The sequence below is a fragment of the Meleagris gallopavo genome, chromosome 1 (assembly GCF_905368555.1).
Source record: "Meleagris gallopavo chromosome 1, MGAL_WU_HG_1.1, whole genome shotgun sequence".
NCBI classification, from domain to species: Eukaryota; Metazoa; Chordata; class Aves; order Galliformes; family Phasianidae; genus Meleagris; species Meleagris gallopavo.
Window position 1 is genome coordinate 174,206,660 of NC_139404.1, and position 9,537 is coordinate 174,216,196.

Sequence of the window (9,537 nt, forward strand, 5' to 3'; positions counted from 1 at the left end):
AGTTCAGTGTTGCCCTTTTTTTCAAGGAGACTCAGCTGCAGTGCTGCAGATACATGTGCCTGTTCTTACGTTCTTATGTGTCTGTAGGTCACACCGGAGACAGGCTGCTGGCTAGGTGGACATTTGGACTAAGTAGAGCATATCTTCTCTTTTTACTAAATGATTATGAACGGCTCTATTTATAGCAGGAAACCAGAGAGCACCTACAACCTCACCAGTGTCCCACAGCCAAAATTTCAGTATCTGTTCAAGGTGTGAGGCCTGTGCAGTTAACAGATATTTTACCCTCATCACTTGAAAACAATATAAGAAATACCATTGATCTGTTGTTACCGATGTCATAGACAATTCCGTTTGCAGATACTCAGGCTTTTTAAAAGCTTCCAAGTCAGAGCCACCTTTTAAAGTTATTTTTAAATGGCCCTAAGTAAATCTGGGTAGAATTGCTTTTAAAGCCAGCAGCTCAACACCTTCACCCCACAGCCAAAATATATGTATCTGCCAAAATGTTATATCCCTTTCTTTTGCATTAAGTTATGCAAATTATGAAGACTGCCTTTCAACTCAGGGGGTTCTTTATCTGACAACAAAAGGTATTTTGCTGTACCAGCACACTTTCTTCCCACTTGTGGCCTACCAGAACCCATTTCATCTTTATTTTTTATCATGACGTATGAAGTCTAAATCACGCTTGACAGAGAGCCTAAATAAACATGTTTTTAAGATGCAGTGAGTTTGCCATCATCATAATTTTGATCTGTCAAGCTCAAGTGCATCCTTTTAGGATTTTCAAGACAAGAACCATTGTACTCCAGATCATTCCACTTACAGGGCAAGGGATGCAGAAAGACGCAGAGAATGTGGCAAGTTAGGGAAGGAGAGCCTGTCCTCACAACCCCCAAAGTCTCAGGCACTAGATTGGCCAGTTCAGCTTGGTAGAAATATATTTCCTTTCTGACATCAAAGCGAGTGGTCATGAAAATGCCCTGCTCTTGAGAGGGAAGCAAGGGCAGGCAAGCTTCCACTCTGCTCCCACTGACCTCTCTGAGGTCCTGCACTCCCCTTGGGCTCAGCCCTGGCTCTGTTCCTCTGCAGATATGGCTGAGTTCACTGCTTGGCAAGGTAGCGTGTGGGCCGTGCAGCCAGAGCCAGGCAGCAGCAGCAGCAGCTCACCTCTCCCTTTATGTTTTGGCTGCCTCTGCAGTCTGCTGTTGAAATAGACTCTAGGATTTATTGTCAGTGCTGGATTCCCAATCCCTTCAGACAGCTTTCTGGGAGAACTAATAAAGCAGATGGTTTTGTTGTTGTGGTTGATGATTGCTTTTTTATTTTTAATTAAGCAGCATATTTTCAGTCCCTGTAGTTCTCTGTGCTGAGGCTGGTTTTGTGTTTGTTTTTTTTTTCTTCCTTCTAGGAAGAAGTCACAGAAAAATGTCACGACCCCTTAATGCTCAGTCCATTTCAGTCAGCAGGCTCATACTGGTCATGGTTAGTCTTCTTTGGCTGGCCACAGCTTTGCCAAAACAGTCACCAATGGCAGCGCTTAGCCTTAGTTTACTGCAACTCCCTGCATCTGCCATCACAGTTTTCACAAGGTAGCTCAGACTGGCCCAATTTGCACCAAGAGCAGCAGCAGCCTTCCTCACATGGCAGCAGTGAGACCTACCTCTGCACCCCACCATGCATTTGCTAACCTTGGTCTTCTCTGCTAGCAGAAGGGGAGCCTGGAGAGGGGGCTCCAGGGTGTTGGTTGCTGCTGGTATGGAGAGGCTGATCTCTCACTTGTGACACCAGCTAGTGAGCAGGTGCAGAGACAGACACTTATCGGTCCAGGATATGTTTGCTGCTCAAACTCCTGTGATGGATCACCTGTAGGAAAAAGTCACCAGGCTCAGTGGACGTGTCATAAGCCAGACTTGTCCCGTAGATGTGCAGGTTGGCAGTGCTGGTGGAAGCACGTACACAGCAGAGCCGCAGCAGCTGTTTGATTTCCAGCTCACGTCAACTCGGTGTTTTCTTCACATTTACACTTAATTTGTCTTACCAGAGAATGTATTCTTCTCCAGAGATGAGATAAAGCATTTGTCAGAGCCCAGTAGTTCTCACTATCCTGTTCAGCATCTTTCTGCTTCTACTTGATTCTATTAAAGGCTCTTTTAATGAGCACACATTAAACATACACGTCTCTCTCCAGAGATCTAAGCAGTGGAATCTCCATCTTTTCCCCTGCTTCACAAAGTGATGCGACACTTTGTTTTAGTCAAGTTAAAAACAGAACAAAATGCTGCTGTTTCCCTTTCAGTCATCTCACCTTCAGCAGTGATTTGCAAGAAGACTGTTGCTTTTTCCTCCACGTAGAAGTTATTTTTTACACCATTTAAATGACAGCTCAATCATATGATAAAGGACTTCCCCAAGCACAAGTCTTTTCCATGTGTCAAAATATCTGTGTATTCAATATTTAACATCAGACAGAATTGTGCTGCAGCAGTAGGCAAACCTTCCCTGATTATTATATCACTGTGGAAAGCGCTTCCTTTTGGAAAGCTGTTCTGAGGTAAAAGTCAGCAGGGCACTGATCCTTGCAGCAGAAACCAGCAGGAAAAACCCATAGCAGCAGCCACCTACGTTGAAGGATGTCAGTGCAGGTGAAAAGGTAAGACCATATACAGAACAGTTCTGGCCATGTGTGACAAAGTAGCAATATTTTTTTCAGAGAGGAGGAATCCTTGGCAAGCACATGTAAAGCACTTCACAGCAGGTGGCAACGTGAGCAGAAAAAGGTCCATCAAACACATGGGAAACACAGGTATCTGCTGCTTGTGCTTCCTGCTTCCCTGCCCCAGTGCTCGCTGTGAGGAAGTGGCAGGTAAGAGTAACTTACTCTGTGCGTTTGTGGGATGAATTATAAATTAATACAGTGAGTTTAACATCTTTCTTTTTTAAAGTTTTGAACAATTTCCACTCCTGCAAAAGATAGGTTCCACCACATTGCTTTTATGTCTCCCTGTCAGTACCTTATATCATCTAGAAGAACACACCATCACATGCTAGTTTTAAAGGTTAGCAACTTAAAACCACCTTAAAAGGGTGGACTGTAACATGAAAGGCTTTCATTAACAGGCTTTCATTAACAGGCTGTGGGAAAGAAACTGATCCTCTGTGGGGCTTGGGGTCTGGGCACTCTCTTCCACTGCATGCTGCAGATATGCCTTCAGTCCCAGCTAGCAGAAATCCAACTGGAGATGCAGCAGCTGGGAGCTTCTGAATCAGGTTAAAGGCTGTAAGAAGTGTATGGTTTGCTTGACCTCTTAATTAATATGAAAGTTGTAGAAAAGCTCATGCTCTGTAGGGCTCTGCTAACACAGATGAAGAATGGCTTTATTTTGTTTCTGGTAGAGACAGAGCCCAAGAGGTTTCTTTGCAACCAGCATCACTGGTTCAACTGCAGCAAAGAGAATATTTCCTGCAGAAAGGTCAAGGGCCATTTGCAGCTTTCCAAGTCAAAAACAATTCTTAAAACTCCATCTAAAACCACCTAGCAGCTGTGTAAAGCCCTGTGACTACCCTGGACTGCAGCAGCTATGAGAAACAGAACTAGAAACAAAATCCTGCTCAGGAGTGCATGTGGCTTTGTTGCTGCTGGAGAAACTAGAATCTGAGTGCTTGACCTCAGGTACGTTTTGGCTCAGAGAAATTCCACTGCCATTAAGAGAGCAAGTGTGCAAGTAGAAGAGCACGACTGCACCCAGGAATGCACATCATCACAGACTTCTAGGACATGGATTTCAGAAATATACAGTAATGAGCCAGAGCGTGTATTTTGTGAGAGCCTGTCCTCTCGACAGTGAACATTATAAAAGACTTTAGGAAACAACCTCTGGCTCTGCTTTCCCTCTTGTTCTCCATCAGGAGCAGACTGTGAGGTGTAGAGATGACACAGAAGATGCCTTTGAGGGGAGACAATGGGAACGCAGAGGAGTGGTTATGATGGAACCAGCTTGGACCAGCCTAGAGGGAGAATTTTATCTTGATGCATGTGCTTTGAGCAGTAGAGAGGGCAGACAGATGGTGAGAAGGGAAATACAGTCCCCTAGGTGCTGGTAGCCTGAGATAACATCCCCAGCATATAACACAAATTTAGTAACAGAGAGGAACTGAGGAGAAGCTTTTAGAATTCCACAAAATGAAGTGGAGAGGGCAGGAACAGGCTGCCCAGGGCAGTGGCGGATTCCCCATGCTTGGAAATATTTAAGAGATATGTAGATGTGGCACTAAGGGACATGGAGCTGTGGTGGGACTCAGCAGGTCAGACTGAAGGTTGGACTTGGTGATCTTGAAAGTCTTTTCCAACATAAATTCAAATAACAGTAATATCTGTGAATGGCAGCTCTGCCCTCAAGCATACCTGCCCCTCCCAGTTTTCTGTCATCTGTGAGCTTACATGGATCCTGTCCCACCATTCAAGTCACTGATGAAAATGTCAGGTAGCACTGGCCCATGTATCAGCCTGTGAAGAACATCTCTTGTCATTAGCTACCATTAGCTACCAACTGGACTTCAAATCAAACGACCCTTCATGCCTGACAGCCTTCCAGACTGCAAATCCTCTCATCCTCTCATACCTTCCTTGAGTACCCAGTGGGGAAGCCACACTGGAAGTCTTGCTAAAGACAAGGATACGAGCCCCATTTCTCTCCCTTATTCCACCACAGAGGGAGCTGTGGCCTTGCCAAAGCTGTGCTAGCTGTTCCAGTTGCCTTCTGTAGTTCTCTTTATTGTTGCCCTTTTTGAAGATGGGCATAAAACTTTTACTTTCCCCAACAAGCAGTAGCCACAGAGGACACCTCCATTTGGGTCTGTGCATCGGTGCTCAATGACAGACACAATTTGGGAACCCAAGGCTGGTTATCTTGAACCAATTTTTCTTAAGTCCTTGAATGGGATGATTTTGCCTTTTTTTTCTCCACACTGAGATGAGAATAGTGCTCAACATTGCCACACAATCTGTTCTCATGCTTGAAAAGTGTTTTTCTCATCAGAAAGAGTCTGATAAAAAACATTGATGGGCAGGGGGAGGATTAAGAACACAAGCTATTTCACTTATTCAATAAAAGCTAAAAAGTGACACGAGTATAGCGTGTTAGGAAAACCATCTGGAATGAACTGGAGATCTAAGGAGCCCATGAATAGAAAAAGATGATGTAAGATGAGCTAATGGATGGAAGCTGAAGCAAGTTCAGTCTCCTTCAGCACCCAGATATGTAAGCTTTGGTGACAGTCCCCAGGAAACATGGGTTCCCATTGCTGATGATGGGATGGCTAGGGCCATTGGACTGTGTAGAGGAATAAATGAGTGTAAAATAAAAGAGCCTTTAAAATACTGGTGGTCTGACTTCATGGTTTAATGGCTTCTTACTATGAACCAGTGACCCACAATAACATCAGTGCCTCCACAGGCTCAGTACAGTGGGCCCCCAGCCTTTTATTTTTTCCACTTACATGTGATGATTTGTAATTTTAAGTATTACAAAAAGATTTACCAAGGGGCACAAGCTTTGGAAATAATGTTATTTTAAATTAGACCAAGGTCTTCCTTGTCTCACAATGTGTTTATGTCCAGAGGCAGAAATAGCCTTTCAAGTACAAAAATAACACTTGAGTATCTGTCTCTGTCAGATAGACCAGAACAGGTAGAAAGACAGCATTACAGGTGTATCCTTTAAGAAACCACATGGCTCACGGTCCAAGCTGTAGGTGTACTTGATGTCCTCCAGATCAGATCATCTAAAGCAGCCAAGGCAGGATACTGTCTCTGCAGGTAATTTGGCATGATATACCCCGGTCCTCACCTTTGATTCTAATGTAGATAACCTATATGTAATGCAAATTTTAAAACTAACAATTAGCCATGATTTCCCAGTCCACTGAGAATCACTTAGTGGTCTCAGTCTCTTGATAGGGACTGACCCACAATTGCTCTAACATTTGGCTCTTCTATTCACAGTGCCAGACTGGAAGAGAGCTGAGTGCGCGTAAGTGACGTAGCTGAGGCACAGGCAGGAGGCACAATTCCTAGATGGAGCATGGCTTTCCATCTCCAGGACTACCAAAATGGCAATTTCATAAGACTAAATACACAGGGAAGAAAAAGAAAAGAAAAACAAAAACAAACAAGTCCCGTACACTGCTAGCATTGATGAACAAGTATTGATGTTCATGAAATGAAATTTCCATAGCATCCAGTGTTTTGCTGAACTATTATATATTCCCTACTACTATTTTCTACATCATCTCCAGCATCTCTGGCATCACATCTTTAAAAATAATTTTGCTGCAATAATAGGATGAAATACTGGAAGCCCACATTTTACTCCTTATTCATTTGACAGTGCATCCAAATGCCCATGTAACTGAAGCAGCAGTGTGCTTTAGCGTCCCGGATAACTGCACAAGCCACTTGCTAGGAAACCTGTTCACAAACTGCTTTTTAATCTGGTTTTACGCTTTTGTCCTATTGCCTTTTTTGAAAAGCGGTGTTGAAGGAAATTATGTGACTTGTATCAGGTTGCTTACATCAGCTCCGGAGAATAAGAGCCTGAGCCCTGGGCTCTCTGACCTCAGCTGCACTACTGGCTGTCAGAACACCATCAGTTTGGTACAGGGCACACAGTGGGAGGAGACAGAAAGCCACACCTGGAGCAGTATGCTTACATCACTCTCTGAATGCACATGGAAATGAAGGTGGGTGGAAATTCCTACTAGTGAGAAGTGCATTGCACAACCCCTGACAGTCTTGTTAATGGAGTTCTTTTTCAGGTTCATTCTTAAATTGATCCTGAATTACTGAAATTACTGGTGAGCTGGGAACAGCCAGTATATTGCTAGGGATTTGTCAGGTACACATTTAATGGTAAGCATGTGTATGTGTGCTCACACAGCACCCAGAACTGCACAGCTGCTCATCAGAAAAATCAGATCCTCACTGGAAGCTAATGAAAATGCAGCAAAGCATGTACACTCCTGACAACACCACGTCCTGAGAAAGATTAATTTTTGGAAAAATAATGTAGGACAGAATGATGAACAGTCTGCTGCATTTCTTGTCATTCATGAGCTTTTTAGGTTTAGATCACTTCAAGAATCATAGAATCACAGAATCACCAAGATTGAAAAAGACCTTCAAGATCATCAAGTCCAACCATCCACCTACCACCAATAGTTCTCACTAAACCATGTCTCTGAACACAGCGTCCAAACGTGGGTCGGTGACTCCACCACCTCCCTGAGCAGCCCATTCCAGCACCTGACCACTGTTGAAGAAGTAATTTTTCTTGACATATCCAACCTGAATCTCCCCTCACACAACTTGAGGCCAGACCCTCCCGTTCTATAGCTGTTACCTAGGAAAAGAGGCTGACTCTCACCTCACCACACCCTCCTTTCAAGCGGTTGTACAGAGCAATGTGGTTTCCCCTGTGCCTCCTCTAGACTGAGCAATCCCCAGCTCCACAAGCCTCGTGCTCCCATCACAGCTTCATTGCCTTTCTCTGGACACACTCCAGGGCCTTGATGTCTTTCTTGTAGTGAACACGGTACTCAAGGTGCGGCCTCACCAGATCTTACTACTGATCACTCCCCTGGTGCTGCTGGCTGCACTACTGCTGACTGTAGAATCCAGAGTCTGGGCGCTTCAACAGACTTATAGTAGGTAAACTGAAGTAAATTACCTTGAAAGTAATCATTTGTTGAAATAATTAATTAAATTGGATGCATTGTCAGAAAAAAAAAAAAAGTCCAAATAAACAGTCAATCCACTCCCTTTCACATAAATAATTGATCTGTATGACACTATTTGTAGTATCTAAAGTTATTTTCCACATTCTATTTGCCTAGATAGGGCATCTCCAAAGAAATCAAAGGACTTCCCCATGAGAGCATGAGAAATTAAGAAATAAGGAGTGTAAGATGGGATTTGAGGGAACTGGGCTTGTTTAGCTTGGAGAAAAGAAGACTCTGGGGAGACCTCATTGTGGCCTTCCTGTACTTGAAGGGAGCACATAAACAGGAGAGGGAACGGCTGTTTATGAGGGTAGATAGTGATAGGACAAGGGGGAATGGTTTTAAACTGAGACAGGGGAGGTTTAGGTTAGATATTAGAGGAAGTTTTTCACACAGAGGGTGGTGAGGCACTGGAACAGGTTGCCCAAGGAGGTTGTGGATGCCCCATCCCTGGAGGCATTCAAGGCCAGGCTGGATGTGGCTCTGGGCAGCCTGGTCTGGTGGTTGGTGATCCTGCACATGGCAGGGGGTTGGAACTAGATGATCTTTGTTGTCCTTTTCAACCCAGGCCATTCTATGAAGATATAAGCCTTTAAATGCTGCACTGGAGAGTAACTTTGCTGAAGAAACACTGCCTGTACATGCAGAAGCTGCACTACAGATGATAGCCAAGCTGGCTCAATATTCATTTCTGTACTCCAAGATACTCTGTAGAGAAAACCTTGGCCCACAAAAGTCATAATTTTAAATAATTCTCTTGAAAATCAATGTGTGTACTCTGAAAAAGGTAATTTTTCCAGCTGTTAAAACAGCCTGCCTGAAGAACTTTTCAAAATTTCATCATGCATACAGTACTGCCATCAGAATGAGAAGCCTAGCTTGACGTTCCTTACAAGGTGAGTAGTGGACAAAGCACAGCAATCTGTGGCTCAGACTAACACGTGAAGAAACGGGCTCCATCCCTGGTTCCCAGGACCTTTCCCAAGCACAGCTCAGACTTGCAGAACAGCATGGAGGGACCCAGCCAGGAGTGCAGACATCCTGGCACGCTGTGCTCATTGCGCTCTGCTCCTGTGACTCACCATGAACTGCACAGCATACAATTTTATGTACCAACTGTGGGTGTTCAGTCAATCTTAATTGTATTTCATGTTGTGACAAGCTCTTGGAAAGAGACATTGTTCTGATGGAAATGTTTTCTTTCATTGTCACCTTTCTCTTCTGTTCAAGATCAAAGCAAATTGTAGAAAAATAGAGCCTGGAGAACAGAGAGTTGGAAGCAGATTGTTACCCAGCTCCTGCCAGCTCAGGGGGAAGAACAACAGAATGAAGAAGGAGCAATTCCCTTCTCAGATATAGCACAGGCCAATGCTGGGGTTGCACCATGGACAGATCCAGGCCAAGGGAAGCTGTGCCAGGAATGGCACCATGCGCTTTGTATATGCCCTGACAACACAGTCTTTGCTGAAATGACTTCTTTTAATCTAAACCCATTCCTGTTTCATATGATTGCAGCGTAACACTTAGCGCAGTTTGGTCTACGGCAGAACTCTCTGCTCGTGGGAAGGCTTTTAAGTAAAAAATGGCCAAGGCTCCTGTTCAGGTAGCATTTCTGCTGCCAATTATCTCTCCAATTTGGGATAGACTGCAGGGATTATCTTTTTTTTTTATTTTTTTTTTTTTTATGTGTTTATACGGCATCTGGAATTGCAAGCTTCTTGCTATAACCACAAACACTAATAAAATAGCAACGTC